General features: G+C 40.1%; 1 long non-coding RNA gene across 2 annotated transcripts; it reads right to left on the minus strand.

The window, feature by feature from the left end:
* Nucleotides 1–543: 543 nt before the first annotated feature.
* LOC134370334 (uncharacterized) lies at nt 544–16,851 on the minus strand. Of its 2 annotated transcripts, none has more exons than XR_010022666.1 (4): nt 16,600–16,851; nt 15,918–16,033; nt 13,778–13,937; nt 544–1,505 (listed from the first exon to the last, which is right to left on the minus strand). It is a non-coding gene; the product is annotated as an uncharacterized LOC134370334 (long non-coding RNA). The 2 variants fall into 2 exon arrangements; XR_010022667.1 differs by lacking the exon at nt 544–1,505 and adding an exon at nt 11,134–12,130.
* Between the last annotated feature and the right edge of the window lie 1,032 nt (nt 16,852–17,883).

The raw sequence follows: 17,883 nt of genomic DNA on the forward strand, positions 1-17,883 counted from the left end.
GGCTGCCACATGGTTGGATAATGTTTATGGACAGAAAAAGAAAGGAGCTCTACAGTAAATGGAAGTGAGGTGTAGAAACAGCCAGACTGGTTACAACTGGGTGTTTGCCTCTTTGAACCTGGTTTGAACAGTTGGCTGCCTGTGATTGGCTGAGACTCGACTACTTGTTACAAGAGTAGGCTACAGTCTGTTTGCACACCTAGTTAAGTTATGAGAGTAGGTTACAGTCTATTTACCACCAAGTTAGGTTACAGTTCACCATGTTGGAAGAAACCTTTAGGCCAAACTTAATTTAACACTGTATATGGGCTGCTGTATTCATAAACCTAACTCATGACCAAATCTCCTGTAGGAGCCTCAGACGGATACGGTGCATGAAGTATTGCTCTTAGTGAGTACTAGGGCAAGACTCAAGTGCTCTGTGCCTCCAAAGAATTTTGGCAAAGAGGAAACCTCTCTGAACCTTTATATATATATATATATATATATATATATATACACACACACATATATATATATACACATATATATATATGTGTGTATATATATATATATATGTGTGTGTGTGTATATATATATATATATAAAGGGAATGCACCTTAAATACTGACATTAAATACCTGTGCATAAATGTCCCCTTGGCCTCTAAGCATTTATAATATTGGTAGCTGGATGTGACATGCTATGTGCACAACAGGTAATTATATCCTGCCAATCAAAAGTTGGGATTTACAGTCAAAATGAGCAAACACACAATGATAATAATAATTATTATTGTTATTATATAATTATAATAATTATGATAATCATGATCATGATAAATAGCATTTATTAAGGGCTTACCATATGCTAGGACTTAGGGTGAGCTCTGTGTATCACTTAATCCTTACAATAGTCCTGCAAGACACTATTCTTACTTCGAGTTTACAAAAGCAGAATCTTGGATTAAGAAATTTGCCCAAAGCCATGCAACTATTAAGAGGAGGAGCTGAGATTCAAGCCCCGGTCTATTTGTCTCCAAAGGCCTGTGATATGAAAAAAGACACAGACACAAATGCTTGTTTAGTGGTGCATGTGCCTATATACTAAGTAGGCATGAAAATTCCAGATGCAGACTCAGGTATACTAGCATGTAGCTTTGTTTCTCTTTCATTGACCTTAGTCTAACTTAACAGCCTAATTTCCACTGCCAGTGGAAAACTGCATTTTGCTTATTCAAAACTCATTCTCTTTTGGGTAAATCTCATTTAACTCTGATTACTCTTTTATCCCCCCAGAAAGAGATAGGAGAGCAGAGGAAGAGGAAATCAAGGCATGTATATATCATCCTGACATCAGGTGGGAATGGGGCCCTTGGTCTTCCACCTTCTCTGTCCCTGCTGGTCTCTGTTGAAGTAAAATCAAATCCACTTGGCCTCTGTAGCTGATGCTCATGGTTCATAACTGCAGATGTAGATGTCAGGTCAAGGCCTTCTGCATCCTTCCCACCCTGGCTCCTTCGGGCCCTGTTGGGAAAATAGAATAGTTTGGTCAGGGCCCTTGCCTCAGGTCCAGTTGGGTGTGGTTCAGCATTCTTCATAAGCAAATTGTGTGTGTGTGTGTGTGTGTGTGTGTGTGTGTGTGTGTGTGTGTAGTTAGTGTGCATGTGCGCAGGTAGGTGGGCGTCTGCCTCGGGCGGCCCTGCGTGGCCATGCTTTCCAACTTATGGCTCCAGGGACCTTTTGGCCAGTTACCTAGCTCATAGACCTGCGTGTAAGGGGTCTTGTGACACAGCCTGGCATATGAGGGGTCTGGGGACTCAGCCTGGCATGTGAAGGGTTTGTGACCCAGTCTGTGAATGGACTTGAGGATCTGTGGGCTCCAGACCCAGCCCTATTGCAACAATCGGCCCAGTCAACAGGATTACCAGCAGGTAAAAGAGCCCGACAACTAGTGTGGTTGCCTAGCTATACAGCTGGCATCACAAACAGGATAGGAGTGCTACAATTGGTGCTGTGAGGATTCCAGGCCTTAGCCTAGCCAGACACGGCCCCTCTCAGGGACCAGGTAACATGTAGGCACTAATCAGGCCTTCCTTTGGATCTCTCCCTCCTTCAAGCTGAAGAAACTTTTATATCCTTTCTCAGTGGTGGGAAAACCTGCCATTTTGCACACTCTGTGGTTTATGATCAAAACTCTGGTGCTCTGCCTTCTTCAGGCTCTTAGTCTTATGCAGCTTAAAATCTGTTTCTTCTCTTGCAAGTGTTGGATTTCAGGATAGGTCTCTCTACCTTAGCCTTCAGGAAAGTTGTTGAGTACTTTAATTCACTTTTTTACTCTAGTCTGTATCCTCTCTCTTTTGGAAGCAATATTTTTCATTAACCTACTGGTTGATGTAGGTAAACAAGAGAAATGTAGAAAAGAAAAACCTGAGACATTATCTCTGTTATATAAAAATTACAGGAGGTCATTGTTTCGGACTAAGCTCCTGCACTAGGTCCCAATAGTCCCGACTGAAAATCTAAATGGAGCCACCTATGATAAAGTTCCACATCACCAAACCAAAATTTGAGTTATCTGGGCTTCCAAAGAATCAGGAAAGAATGGTAACAGCCTAATTTACCCAACAGACCAGTTTCAATAGGTATGATAATGAAGTTCCCTTGGTTTTAATCCTTAACCTGAAGTAATCTGACACTAACCAATCAGTTATCATTCTATTGTCCTGTCTCTTTGCCCCTGCCTTACAAAAAAAGTAACTTTGGAATGACCAACCCACTTTCTGCTCTTTGTTTCTGCTTTCTTCTGCCCCTTCTGTCTATAAAACCAACCCCCTCTGCTCAGCTGATAGGAACACTTAATCTATTTTATGGAACGAAGTTTTCCCTAATTCTACAATGGCAATAGAGTCAATTGAGATCTTTAAACTAAATTTGTTCTAATTTTGTCTCTTAATATCTCAAAATAGTAATTCACAATATTTTTATACAGAGATGTATGTATTTGTGAGTGAACTGTAATTTTGTATAATTTTCTTCTATGAGAGCAGTGTCTTAACCTCAACTTTCCCCATAAATATGAGCCTTTAGTCACTTTTTGCCAATATTCAGGGTATATCATCTGCTAATGAAATGGAAATTAACATGCAAGGGGATGCTACACTTTTATGATTTGTGGTTAAGCTTTCTTTAACAGAAAAGCAATTAAGATGTGTGAAAAGACTCTTTTGTGTGCAAACAACTAATCAGGTTACCATTTTTCACACACATCATAATTGCCTTCAGTGCTAACAGAAGTGCAAATGTGAACCACAACATTTTAACCACTGGGAAGTTTCATTCCGATTTCACTACAGTGAAATCATTGAAAGCTTCAGCTGAATCATGTATCGCAAATGCATTCACAAGTTCCCCACAAGCAAGTTTAAATCAATCTGATGTTGGACTGTGGTAGGCCCTGAAACACAAGTACTTGAGTCTTGGCTGCATGACTTGTATTTGCAAACCAGACATTCTTTGTGTCAGTGGCCACACCTCTGCTGCATGGCCTAGGTCCTACATGCCACACCAAGAAAACTCCTCGGTCATGAGCTCACACAGAGCCAAGCACAGGGCAAGGTGCAGAGAGGCGGAAGGCAAATCACATCTGGCACCTCCTCAGACTGCCATCTGCATACACATTTTAACAGATAAAGAGAACGTTGAGATCCCATTTTTGTAAAAACAAAACAACTCCCCCCCAAAAAACACCCACAAAACTCACAGATATACCTACATACATAATATTTGCATGTGTTTAGAAAAAGTTAAGAAAAACATACATCAAAATGTTCACAGTGAGAGTGACCGATGGTTGGTGAGGTGGACTTTTCCTTAAAATTGTGCAATTCTGTGCTATTCTGATTTTTTTCCCTCATAAGTGTAGACTACTGTGGTATACAAAAAAATATTTGGTAATCCTGCAGGGGCAGAAAGGAAAAAAAAAAAAAAGAAATATATTTGGTCTTTCTCTGAGGTTTCTGTAACTGAGCTCCTAAAACCCTTGGAATTTCCTGAGTAATAGGAATGTCTTTTGTTACTCATAATGAGTCCCTTTGATAACACCTGAGTTTATGCTAGTGAGGGTTGGGTTCCTGGATAGCCTCTGGATGGGGTCAGTCACCAGAAAGACAAGGGATTAGAAGATTAGAGGTTTGGAACTTTCAGCCCCACCGACTAACTTCCAGGAAAGAAGGTGGGGGGCTGGAGATAAAGCTCTATAAAAACGCTTGAACAAGATTTGATGAGCTTCTGGGTTGGTTGCTGACAAGTGGAGGCGCGGGGATGGTGGCACGCTCAGACCGTGCAGAAGCTCCATGTCACCCTGTATTTTGCCCTATCCATCTCTCCATCTGTATCCTTCATAACATCCTTTAAAGTAAACCAGCAAACATAACTAAAGTGTCTCCCTGAGTTCTGTGAACCCTCCCAGCAAATTATTGCACCCTAAGAGTAGGGTTTTGGGAACCCTAATTTATAGCTGGTTGGTCAGAGGCACGGGTCACAACCTGAGAACTATGAATGGTGTCTAAAGTGGGGGGACGTCTTATGGGACTGAGACCTTTAACCTGTGGGATTGAGACCTTTAACCTGTGGGATCTGACAGTATCTCTGGGTAGTGTCATAATTGATTTGGAGGATACCCAGTTGGTGTGCTTTGGAGAACTGCTTAGTGTGGGGGTGAAAACCTGGCTGACATGAAAAACACATCTGGTTCTGGAAGTGTTCTGTGTTGAGTGTGAGAGTAGAGTGAAAAGAGTTGGTTTGCTTTTTTTCCTTTTACATCTACCATTGTAGTTTTTTTTTTTTTTTTTTTTTTTTTTTTGTCTTTTTCGTGACCAGCACTCAGCCAGTGAGCGCACTGGTCATTCCTATATGGGGTCCGAACCCGCGGCGGGAGAGTCGCCGCGCTCCCAGCGCAGCACTCTACCAAGTGCGCCACGGGCTCGGCCCTACCATTGTAGTTTTTTAAAAAAATAATATTATTAAAGAGAACATCAAATGCCAGCATTATAAGGGGATATGTCGCATCAGAAGGGTAGGTCAGGAGGTGTTTGCTTTCTTCTGATGCAGTCAGGCATGAAACCACTGCTGTAGAAGCATCTGGTTATACAAAAGAAGCAAAAGGGAAACATGAGCTCCTTACTCTTAAGGTAAAACAAAAGAGAACAGCTAACACTTTCAGGTACACTGTGGAGAAGGAGGTCTGAAATCTACATGCCACAGCCTGACATCCAATTTGTGCCTCCCAAAGCTAAGATAATAGACTCAGCATGTAAGTCACATCTTGATTCTGTCTCAGCAGTGTCTCTGCCCAGTTGCCCAGAAATCCAGTATATTAATGAAGTGAAGGATGTGTGGTGAGCCCAGCTCTGAAGTTGGGACACAGCCCTGGCACACTTCCTGCTGACATGTGCCACTCCTGGAATGCTGGGCCACTCCACCCTCAAACTAACTTCTGGCTGAACTGGGGGTATCCTGGCTCCAGCAGAAGAGAGGCTTCAGTCCTGGTTTTCACACTTGAACTTTTGGTTCAAGAGCAAAAGCCAAAAAATGCAACCTATCCCGAGCAACAGCCAAGATGTTGATGCTGCCAGGCAATTCCTGGCTCGCTGGACCACCACCTCCTACTTTCTGGACCAAGAGGATACTCCAGAAACCAACCTCCTATGATTCAGACCTTGCTGACAAATCACTGATCCAGTCAGATTTGTTCCTTTGCTTAAGTTACTACCTCTTAGCAAGAGTTGCACACCTTGCAAAGTGTATTAATACTTTTGGAATAGCAAGATATGGAAAAAATATAAGCAGTATTTACTTTAAAGTGATGGCTTGGGGGACTAGAAGATCTTTAGGGGAGGCGGGATTTTATTTTTAGTACCATATCTGCTCTGACAAGCTAAAAACTTCTTATGGGAAGTTGCTACTGACATGTGTCTTATCATACTATCATCGCAGTTCTTGTGTGGTAGTGTTCTTTTTCTACACAGAAGTGTTAGTGTATAGGATTTAAAATGCTGTGGTAAGGCCACAACCGTACGGTAGAATAATTCTTAATTTATATGGAAAAGTAGACTATGACTTGAAATAAATAAACATGATTATTACAATGTAATATACATTAATACAAAGTAACATAGTAAAGATGAGAAAAATCTAAGAATATTGAGAGAATATATAGTGAACGATACTACAGTAATGAAGATTATCTCAAATCCTTGCTTCTGAAACTTGCAATAAAACATTTAATTTGCATTTTGTTTTCATATAATCTATCAAGGACACTTTATGTTTAATTGGCAAATTTACTTTTTAGAATACATTCATGTCTTCGTTGTCTTTTAGCCTTATTTTAAAAATCAGGAGTCACAGAAAAGTTAATTAGCTAAAATTTACCAAATAAATGCACAAGAGAGAAAACTTCTAACCATCTCCTGACACCAAACCAAGTAAACATTTTATTTAAACAACCTGACTCCAAAGCTGTCCTTTACAGATGATTATATTTTATTGCTGCTGTTCTTAATGCCATTTCAGAACTTCAATTTTTTTCTTTTCTCCTCACTTACCTATTCTCACTGAGATATCTATACTGCAACAAAAATGCTCAACAGAGGGTAGAAAACACACAGAATCTTGGAAATAGTGAGTGGGTTTACTGGTAAATACCAGCAAAGATTTTCATGCGTGCCCAGACTGGTGGAACATGAAAGAACCAGAATCTGTCTTCTTGTTCATAATTATATTGACCTTTTCATAACAGGAGAGCATAGAGTTTAAACTTTATATCTGGGACTCTAAGAGGTTAACAACTTCATTGTCACATCTTTCCAATCTAATCAGTTTATCTTTTAGTTCTGAGAATTTGCTGCATCTTTTTACTAACTGTTAGAGGTTTGCAGTCTTCATCAGTGAGCTGGCTACAAGAATGATGAACACTGTCTAGCAGGGAACACTGAATTTCCCTTCACTTGTTCTAACTTTGAATTTGGAGAAGACAGAATGTTTTTTTATTAGGCATTGTTCATGCTCGTGTGTTCACTTGAAGCAAGCTAGTAAATCTGTCAGAGAAAAATTTACATCTCTCAGGAGATCAAACATTAATGCCAGCCAGCATCCCATCAAAGAATATGAATACTTATATGTACATATATTTGAAACTCTATGGTTTTGTATCTAGTATTTTAAGCTTTCGTTCGTGGGCTTGTTGACATACGAGAGTCTTCCTTTTTGGAAGTCCAAACAGATTGAAAAACAAATTGTGAAATCATACAGCACTAAGAAATATTGCCTCACTCCACTCCCTGCCTCAACACTCCCCTCCCACTTTCTGTTTCAGAAGATTTCCTAACATCTGAGAGCATCATCGGTGTAAGCTGATGTTTAAAAAGACTGAAATGTTTTGTAAAGCCCCCAAAGCATTTATCCTTAAAAATAATATATGGAATGAATTTACCACTGCAAATTAATCTCAGACATGTTTGTATCTTACTCCACCTCAAGCCTAGTTGAAAGGAACACTATTGTTTTGCCATTGCAACAGTATTAAGATGGCATTTTAAAATTTTAGATAGTTTCCAGTATTTGAGTAAATGGGAAATAAGTAAAGGTAGAAGAGTTCATTCCAGTAATTTAAAGTTGCTAGAAACAGTAATAAAACAGGAATAAAAATTACAATGCTGTCAGTTCTGGTCGCCTTTACAAGAACAGTGAGCATAAATCTGTTCTCATTGGGGGGCGCTTCTGTTAGGAAGTCCCATAGCTGGAGAATTTCAGGGTAGATTAGCTGTGTTACAGTCCTTGGATGTAACCCCAAAGAGAATAGTAGTTCACACTGAGCTTTGATATTTTACTCAACAAACAATTATTAGTACCTGCTACATTAGCTATTATTGTTATTAGTATTATGGGCTTTGGTCATTATACTAATAATGTCTCATATACTAATAAAGTCTCACTCACTCAGAGGTGAGACTCTCTGCTTCGGGTTGGTTTTCCTCCTATTTGCAGATGTCATTTACACAAATGCCTTTTTAGCCAGTGTACCCTTTCCAGAAGTTCCTGTTGACTGCAAGAGCTTGAAAGCTCTTTATTTTTGAAGGGATAAGAAGACTGGCATCCATTGTGTCCCATTTGGTGACTGAAATGTGTGACACTGAGCAAGGCCTTTATTCTCATGTTGCCTCTGTTTATCCATCTGGAAAAGGAGAACAATACTCACTGGTCTGGTATGGAAGTGATTGCCAAGGACTTTGTGACCCACACAGGGAAGGTGACATCTTAGCTGCTACATATTACAGATGTTTTTCTTTGGTTAATTAGGTGTTCAGGTACTACAGTACTTTCAGGGATGTTCAGAAAAAAGCAAAAACAAAAACAAAAAACAGAGTTAGGCTTATAGATTAGATTTTTGTTGTTGCTGTTGTTGGCTGGCCAGTACAGGGATCTGAACCCTGTCCTTGATGTTATCAGCACACATTCTCCCAAGTGAGCTAACTGGCCAGACCTAGGTTTTAATAATATTTTCATGCTTCCTTAGTGTGTTACTTTTACATTTGATTATTCTTTTCTTCTTTAATCTACAGTCACGATTGGAGACCATTTAGTCCAGTGTTTCTTAACCAGGGTGTACCCCACTCCCCAGTGGAATCTTTAAGTCTACTCATGCTCTGGTTGGGAATTGGGACCAACCACTTTCCTTTTTTATGAAATAGGACATTGAGGGCTAGCTGGGAAGCATAACATCAGGACTAAAATCCTTATCTTCTGACATCTGATGCATTTTTTGTTCTCCTATGATGTGAGATCTCTAATTTATTAGTTTGTATTAATATAATATTTAAGGTAACTTTCTGTATACTTTGAAGTAACCAAAGGAAGTTTATCTGCACTGCTTTATAATTCATAACTATTTTTCCCCTTTCCATTTCTTATCCAATTTATAAAGCCTTCTGAGGTTTATCTTGTTGGAAATAAATTCAACCCCTTATCAGTTTTCACACCATATGCAGCTTGTATTAGAGAATTTATCAATCAGCTGGTCCTGTGTTAAACTTTTGTCTTTCTTTCCCTACTTAGTTCTCCTACTTGTGAATGCCTGGAGATAAAAGTCAATGGGCTCTTTTTCTTTAGAACAATAACAAATAAAGCTATGTATCAGGCAGTGTGTTAGAACAGTGGTTCTCAATCTTTAGCAAGCATCAGAAACACATACAGGGCTTGTTAAAGTACATATTGCTGGGATCCACCCCCAGAGTTTCTGATTCAGTGGGTCTGGGGTTGGAACAAGAATCTGCATTTCTAACAAGTTCCTAAGGTGATGCCACATTGAGAAACTTCTTCTATTTTAATATTTGCTACTACTCCAGTAAGTAGGTTTTATTATTTCTATTTTTAAAGAAGTTACACAGCTAGGAAGTGGATCTCCATTTCTTGATGTTTAGTGCTGTGGTCTTAAGCACACTCTCCCCTTATCTTGGAGCTCCTCTTATACATCAAAAGCTCTCAAGAAATGCTTACAGGAGATAATTTAGTTGTAAGATTGGAGATAGGCCTCAAAAGTGATCTTGGGAAAATTACTTAATAACCCCATGTCTCAATTTTTTCATCTGTAAATTGGGAATTAGCAGTATTTACCTGCAGTTCACATTGTAATTTGCTCCCCCAAATTCAATCCCTCTTCCACTGTATAGCAGGCAATGTGCTTCAGGGAACTGCCCCAACTCCAGGAGTAAATTCCAATTCAGTCACATAAATCAAAATAATCCTAATCCTTTGAGTTCAGGCAGATGAGCCTTAGTTAATTACATAATAATGTTCCCTCTGATTCCCCAGTAGCTGCGGTTTCGGAGATAAGCAACTGACTAAAGTTAGGCTGTTTAGAGTTATAAAAAGGAGAAGGAATTTCATTCACTTTTTTTCATTGTTTGTAGAGGCACTCTCTCTCTTGTGCTAGATATGAACAAAGAAGCAGGTTTATTGCTGACAGTCATCCTCTATAGGGAAGTTGGTGGTAGGAGAAATCCAACACTGTATGTCTGGACAGAGACAGAACCTGGGGACCTGGTGACAATGTGGAAACACTGGATTTGTCAACCAACCCCAAAGCTGCCGTCTTTCTAGACTCCCAGTCACGTGAGCCAACAAATGCCCCTACTGTTTTAGTTAGTGGAGTTTTTTTTTTTTTTTCTGCAACTTATAGTCAAACACCCTAACTCACACCCTATCACAAAGGATTAGTGCAAGGATTAAACAAGTAATGCATGACAAGGCCGTGGCACTTGTAAGGATTTACCGAATGTGAGCTAACATCATTGTCAGGGAAGTTACAAGGACCAAATAAAAAATATATTATTGGTGGTTAGATCCTAGTATCCTTCCAAATTATTCTTCTTTCTCTTCCAAGAGCACAAGTGACCTTAAATGCCATTGTTAGCTCCTGACGAAAAGCTCCCTTGGAGGTGTCATCACCAGCAGGATTAGAGAAGCCAAACCAACCAGGTGAATATCCCTGTCAATGATGGAGAATTTGGCTATAATAGAAACGTTTATTCTGGGGCCGACCCCATGGCGCACTCGGGATAGTGCGGCACTGGGAGCGCAGCGACGCTCCCGCCGCGGGTTCGGATCCTATATAGGGATGGCCAGTGCACTCACTGGCTGAGTGCGGTGCAGATGACACCAAGCCAAGGGTTGCGATGCCCTTACCAGTCACGAAAAAGACAAAAAAAAAAAAAAAAAAAAAGAAAGAAAAGATTATTCTGAGATTTATGGTATCATGGAATAACAGATAAAGTTAACTTTAGAAAGGAGATTCACATTTTCCGTATCCACTCATCTGATGATGGACATTTGGGCTGGTTCCAACTCTTGGCTATTGTAAAGAGTGCTGCGATGAACATTGGGGAACAGGTATACCTTCGACTTGATGATTTCCATTCCTCTGGGTATATTCCCAGCAGTGGAATAGCTGGGTCGTATGGTAGATCTATCTGCAATTGTTTGAGGAACCTCCATACCATTTTCCATAGAGGCTGCACCATTTTGCAGTCCCACCAACAATGCTGGCGAGGTTGCGGAGAAAAAGGAACTCTCATACATTGTTGGTTGTCTTTTAACTCTGTTTATTGTTTCTTTTGCTGTGCAGAAGCTTTTTAGTTTGATATAATCCCAATTGTTTATAAAAAAAAAACCGGGGGGGGGGGAGAAGATATAACAACCACAATTACTTGAAGTTGATACGACAAGCAAACAGAAAGGCATTGTTGGGGGGAGGGGGGAGGGAGGAGAGAGGGAGGTTTTGGTGATGGGCTACAATAATCAGCCACAATGTATATCGACATAATAAAATTTAAAAAAAAAAAAAAGAAAGGAGATTCACAAAATAAGTAGGAAGCATTGATATGGCTAGTCCACAGCTGATGAAACTAAGGCTCAGATTAAGTGAATTGCCCCAAGTTTCATAGTGGAGATGGGTCCCATCCAGACCTAGTGCACATATTACTTGCAGTGGATGTTCGTTCTTGTGGCTCTCCAGCAGGCCACCTTTCCTTCAGGGCACTGTCTCTCCGCTGCATTAAACATGTGATTCTTTTGGGACTGCCAGAAAATATCTAGTTCCTTTTGATTTCAGTAGGCTAACACAAAATTATTGTTTCTTTAATAATTACTTTACATTTGTAGTCACTGCTTCGCTCTCAAAGATTTCAAAATTAAAGTTTTGATAGGAAGAAAGAAAGAAAAGGTAGAAGATACTATCTTTAGTCAATAGATAGTTCCATTATGATATTTCTTAGGGTCTGGAATACACTGACAGTGTATTAGATATTAGAGAGAAATGTTATGAGAATTGGCTAGGGATAGAGAGAATGAATCCATCTGAAATAAAAAACCATGATATTGAGAGTAAATATTTTGAGGAGAAGCTTACAAGTCACCAGTTATGCCCCAAACTCTGGCATGTATCTGTGTAGGGGGTGGGATGGGGGTGGGGGGGGTGTCCTGGTGGTGATGTTGTGTCATTGCCTCATTCTTGGCACTCAGTCAGTACTCAAGAAAACCAGATTGAAAACTTGGAACCCATGCTTCAGTGGATTGAAACTGGCCTCCAATCACTAAGGAAAAATCAAAACAAAACACAAGAATTTAGAGAGGATATTTTTCTGCCAAAAAATAATTTCTCCTTGATGTTATTTCTTATTTGGGCCAAGATTCCAATGGAAAAAAATAGATCCATTGGTCAAGAGTTCAGTATAATTTTCTGTGACATTTGACCTAAAGTAACATAATAGAAAATTAATGACAGAAAGTTGCGTCCTCTCCTGCCAATATATGTGTGACTATTTGCCTCACACAGAATATTTAAAGGGAAAAAGTAGAAAAATAGAATAATCTAATGGTATTTTGTCTTACTTGAAATGTTAACTCTCAAACTAATTTATGTATTCAATAAATATTTATTAAGTATCTACTATGGGCCAGGTATAGATGCTTGGAATATGTTGATGAACAAAACAAAATCAGTAACAAAATTGCACATGCAGATGAGATTTAAAGTATTGTTGGGCTTCTGAGATATTTTTGTGAACCAATTTATTTCCTTGCTGTTATTTCTATCACGATTCTTTCCTAAACAGCTGTTATAATGCCTTGATTTTGAAAACATCATCTAGGATCTAGTTTCCGTTCCTTTGTTGAGCCAAACGATATGACAGGTGAGGAGAACCGCGGCAGCTCAGAGAGGTTAAATTGATCTTGGTGAAAGAGGGGCCGACTCTGAGACAATGTGGAAGACACAGGGGAAGAAAAGTGCCATTCAAGTGAGGAAGAATCTATGTGAAGGGAGATACTAGAACTTCTATAGAACGTGAAACTCTGGGGCTGGCCATTAACTCAGGTGGTTAAAACACAGCCTTATAAACCCAAGGTCATGGGTTTAGATCCTCCACTACTGGCCAGCGCTCTCCCCCCAAAAGAAAGTGAAACTCTGAGGGAATGTAGTCAAGGTTTAAAGAAGAGTAGAGTTATCTTTGTGGGGTGAGGTAAATGCCCCAGCAGTACTTAAACATTTTTTTAATAAAGCCTCCAACATTCTTCGCTATTTTGGGTGGGGATTTTTTCTCCCTTGCTTCTCTTTCTACTTCTCATCTTCTTCTTGCTCGTCCTATTCTTTTTCTTTTTCTTTATGTCATATGTGTAGAGAATAGCCTGAACGCAGGAGCAAGACAACCTAGACATAGCTGGGTTACACATAATTTACAAAAACATCCAGTATTATAATTTTATGTTGGAGAAAAACTATTTATGCTCTCATAAATTAAATTTGTTAAGACCTTTGTAAGCACATTGTTAGTAACGTAGACATCTTCTTAAAAGGGGATTTCAACTGGGGGTCAATTTAAGATTTTTATGATTGTCAACAGAAGAACATGGGTTTAGAGTGGCTGAGATATACTGAGCCATAGAATTCTATCATTAAACGTAGGACGTTGGTCACACAGGAAAAATTGCTGGCCTTATCAGGTGCAACGTAAGTTATAGGAGAAGTAGTAACGGTCATGATAAATAAAGAAGTAGTAGTAGTGATGGCTTCTTCTTACAAGAGGCCTACTGTGTGCCGACCACCACTTTAGACAGAGCTTCACTGAATTCTCACTTTTCTGTGAGGTGGGTAAATGGCTTGCTCACTGTTACACAGATCTGCGGATTTGCATTCTTTGACACATCTATTAGGCATGGACCACCAGAGAAATAACAGATACCTTGTCATTAGGGACTATGATCCATTCTGAGGAGGACAGCAAAGAGCCTTTTACTCTTAGAAGTAATTCTCAGGACTTATGCTGGGCCTCCTTGGTTCTGGAACTTCGCTGGTTAAGAGACTGCATGCGTCCTGAGGCACTGTAGAATCTTCAGACCCACCTAAGAGCAGAAACATGTAGTCTGTTTGAAAATCTCATTATAGAAGAAAACAAATAACTGAATGATTTTGTCTTCACTTGAAAATACAACAAAACGTGATGGTGAGGTGACTTCTTTCCTTCCCTCCCTCCTTCCTTCCATGTATCTACTCAATAAACAAGTACTTAGGGACTCCTTTGTGCAAGGCCAGGTGCTAGATGCTGGGACTGCCTGGTGAACAAAGCAGGACCCTTGCATTGAAGGGAGAGCATAGTTCCCGTATAACGTAGAACGTACGCACCATGAGGTCAGGAGCTGTACTATCTTGATTGCCCTGTATTCCCTACCCCTGCCTAGCACAGTACATGGCAAGAAGCACATGCTCAAAAACTATGTTGAATGAATGAATACAAGTCTAGTGTTGCTTCAGTGATTAAAGGGTATGCTTGAAGCCTCTTCTGGTTAATGCCACCCCACAGACTACCCAAATTGCCCTCAGGAAAAACAGAGCCAGTGTACATTCAGATCTTGAGAGTGGTCATCCAGAATACATACCTTATGAAAAAGTGAGGATATTCAGGTCGAGTAATGATAGACTTGGTTTGCAAATAACACACGTTCATTTTCATGTTGCTAAAGACTCCTTGCTAGGAAACGAAACACTTGTAATTTAATATGTAATGTTCTCAAGAGTCTGAGGCCAAACCACCTCAAGATGTGAACGCCTTGGCTCAGACAAGCCAGTCAGGGTCAGGGCAGGGCAGGACTTGGCCTGATGCCCCTCAAGAATAAACCAAACAGCTACAGGAAGTGGTTTCCGTGATTCAGTAGGTGGCACACATCCTTTTGAGTCAGAACTGAATCACAGCTGTGAGAGGCGAAAAAGACCTATTTCTTTCTCTATTCCATACTTTTTCCCTATTCCTGATAGTAAATTTTCATGGTCTGTCATATAATGTATCCTGTTTACTGTAGCGTGTTTAACTGAAAAGAAAAAAAAAAAAATAGCAAATCAACTATGAGAAAACAAGAAGGGAGTGGGAAACGTGGCGGGTTGAAATGAATCCAAACACTATTATGTCGTCACAGGACCATATTCTCAGAGGGGATGGGAAGAAAAGCCATAGTCTGATCTCACTGAGGTCATTAAGGCCCCTGGTTCTCTCAACTAGAATCTGACCCATTTCCAGTGGAAGCAATGAGGTCACACTTACATAAACCGTGTTGCTTTCAATGGCCTGCCCTCGTCTTCACTAGCTGACCCTGGCTTACTCCCTGCCTGGCATGTCTGCTGGAAGCCGTTCTCGGTGCTGTTCCGAGCATGGACCTAGTTCAGCTGTGGGAGAAATGATCCTGTTCTGAATGTACTGAATGCTGCTGGCAATGCTGTAAATTGTTTTGAGGCTGAAGAAAAAACCCCATAGATATCAACAAGTCATAAAAACAGGCATATTTTCTCTTCTTTTTCCCGGTGTGTGGTTTATTCTTCCATATTAAAAGTTCTGGGAATGTAAATATATTTAACCTCATTTTCATCTGATGAATTAAATTTAGTATATGTTGGTTGCTTCCTTCCATATCAATTTGTTCAGATTGGTAGCATGTTTTAGAACAAAGCTTCAGAGACTCAGGCTATCCATCTTACATTATATCACTCTTGGAAGACTGATAATCAAATCAGACTGGAATCGGAAATCTTATTACCATGTTAATATTCCATGGCTCCTTCTGTGAAATATTACAGTATTTTAAAAAACACAAGATTTAAAATCACATAGACCTTGTTCAGATTCAAGCTAAACAAAAATTTGTAGGGCTGTGTGACCTTGGATAAGTCATTTAACCTCTCTGAGCCATAATTTTCTAAGTCTATAAAATGGGACTGTAAATAAGGATGATATTACTGTGAGAACTAAATAAAACTTTTACATAGTGCTTAGGAAAGCTCCTAGCTCATATTTTGTATTTTAAATAAGCTACTGCTGTCTCTATTTACAATACCTTTCCATTGGGAGATAAGAGCAGCATTTGGACACAACTGCATGGGCATGCTAACTCTTGTCTTTCCCAAAGACGTCAGTCACATCCAACTCCTTTAGCGGTTTCATCAGGAGCACCTGCAGGACATGTGATACCAAATGGCAAGTCAGGTTCCTTAACAGAGTGATGGAGAAGACCAGCCAGGAAGCAATGTTTAAAGCCAAAGCCAGTTCTTTTGCGTAGGACAGTTGTGGCTATGAATGACAGCCAAATGTGAAGGGAGTCCTCATCTGACACATTGAAAGGAACACCTGGAGGATGGGCAGGGAAAAGAACCATCAACAGTATTCACAGCCAGACAGACCAGCAGGGAGGGCCCAGGTCAAACTGGGCAAGGGCTGGCAGACAGGTGGAAATGTGAATACACCATTAGATTTGAAAAGCCCTTCTAAAACGTCTGTCCTCCCATATGCCTTTGATGTTCCCACATCCTTTCAATTCCTCCCAGATGGTATACACAGAGGTTGATGGCTTTTAGATACCATCCCCCAAATTAAGGTCCAGACCATCATCTTGTACTTACCTGCCTTAGAGCCATCACATTGCATATTGTGGTTGCCTGATTTCTGACAGTCTCTTCCTCTAGACTGTGAGTTCCTAAAAAAAAGGAGTATGTCTTATTCATCCTCTAGCCAACCCTTACCTGTAGCTCAGTGCATAGATGGTCAAACAATCTTTGTTAGCAAGAAGGAAATACAAGAAAGTCAAGGCAGAAAGACCGTTGTTGCCGTGAGAAAACTGCAAACAGGAATTAGTGGCCTCTGGTGCCAAAGCAGCCAGAAGTCAGAACCCATAGTGTGACAATATGGGGAAAAGAGGCTGGAAACTGTTTTACAGTTGCACTTGTCTATGGCAATTCAGGCTGCACACGTGATTTCTGGAGGTCTGGGCGTTGTCTGAGTGGAGTGTTGATTGTGTCTCCTGGAGGCTTCTGTTTAAATAGCTACCAGAGCGGATGACTCAGCGGCTGGAGGATGGTACACTCTCAGGCTGCATCCCTCTTTAAGTGACAAATCACACTGACCTGGGTGTCTCTGGTGGTCCCTGATATGACACACACTCCTTTCTTGCCAGCCTAACAGCCAGGTCACCCATTACTAATCTGGAGACTGATAAAAATTGTGTGACAGGCTTGGAGATTCATCTTGAAAATTAACTCTTATCAATAGGTTCCATTTCTGAAATTTAGAGGCTGATTTTAAAGTTCTAGTCTGTCTCCATATCAAGGACTCCTGATTATCTTCAGGATAAAGTCAAAATTCAATTTCCTGGCAATCAGGGTCTTGCAGGCACCGATCTATACCAGCCTTCCCAGGATGATAGACTAACTTGTTTTGGTCTCTCCTGCCCTGCCTTAATACTAGCTCCCTATACTTTGTTTCTTTGTTTTTGTCCCTGGCTGATAAACTGTAGCAGGACAAAGCTTTAAGAAAGAGGCTTGGGAGGAAATCCTATCTAGCAGCTATTTCCTGAGAATTGCAAAAGTTACCATTCTTAAAATTTAGCAGCACAACACTTTAATATTCGTCATTAAAGAGCAAGTATTCTCTGGATTATTTTTTGTTTGACAAATGCTGGTCAACTTTCAAGAAGGGATCCAAGCATCCCAACAAAATAAAAGTAAAAAAAAAAAAAAAAAAAAAAGAAGGGATCCAAGGAGATGTAAGGATTAAAAACTATACCTACAGGAACAGATATCTTACGTTTCTGAATTGGGCTAGGTGCTATGCCTGAAATGAACTCAATAAGGTTTCAAACATATCTTTAAGCACTATAAGTGCCTTAACATGCCTGCAGGGCTGATTCAACTATCAGATAATGTTTCTGCAACCCGTGGCTCAGATTAAGGGAGTAACCTATACTGCCCACAACTCACTCCACCTCTAATATCATCTCACTCCTACTCACTTCAGTTTTCCTGACGAGA

The sequence above is a fragment of the Cynocephalus volans genome, chromosome 2, assembly GCF_027409185.1.
Source record: "Cynocephalus volans isolate mCynVol1 chromosome 2, mCynVol1.pri, whole genome shotgun sequence".
In the NCBI taxonomy this organism is placed as follows: domain Eukaryota; kingdom Metazoa; phylum Chordata; class Mammalia; order Dermoptera; family Cynocephalidae; genus Cynocephalus; species Cynocephalus volans.